The following is a 730-nucleotide window of genomic DNA, read 5'->3' on the forward strand; positions in this document are numbered from 1 at the left end:
GTGGATTGTCCAGCTCATAGTTCACAAACAAGTTTCACCATGTCTAGTGCACACAGGTGACTCATGGGGGGTTACAAAAGTGACCCAGCCTTGGGTTGCCTTGAGGCCCTGTCTCTCTGCAGAGACGACTCACGGGGAGCTGTGTAGACAGCTTAGCCCTGGGTTGTCTGATAAACCCTAAAGTAAACAGGGCAGTGGCTGCACCATTCAAAGAACCAAAACCTGAACTGAGCCTTGAAATCCCTTAACAAATAGTATGCCCTGAGTCTCAATCCAACCACTATCCAGTTGCTGAGGAAGCAAGGTAAAAAAAAACCAAAACCGGAGGGTTTCAGCTTCAGTTTCAAATGACAACCTTGTGTATTCAAACAATCACAGACCAACAAAGGAAAGATAAGGGAAAACTCCACTCAGATATACATAATCCATTTAGGCCTATATCATAATCCACTCAGACGTAGTCATACACACCATTCCACAAGTCAGGGGTAAAACCTCTAAGATTCGGGTTGGAAAGGGGGGGAGTCACTTCTCCAACTATACAGTTGGCTTGCGAAGGAAACACACACACACAGCCCCCCCCTTGATCAGGACGCCAGTTGAGGTAACTTCCCTGGGATTGAGAGCCCTTACCTGGAGGGGTAAGTGAATATTGTTTATGCTTTAAGTTTGTAAATGCGTTTGTGGTTGTCTGTGAATCGCTTGTGGTTGTAATAATGTACTACTCTTG

This window comes from Haliaeetus leucocephalus, unplaced genomic scaffold (assembly GCF_000737465.1).
Source record: "Haliaeetus leucocephalus isolate CR32 unplaced genomic scaffold, Haliaeetus_leucocephalus-4.0 Scaffold889, whole genome shotgun sequence".
Taxonomy (NCBI): Eukaryota; Metazoa; Chordata; class Aves; order Accipitriformes; family Accipitridae; genus Haliaeetus; species Haliaeetus leucocephalus.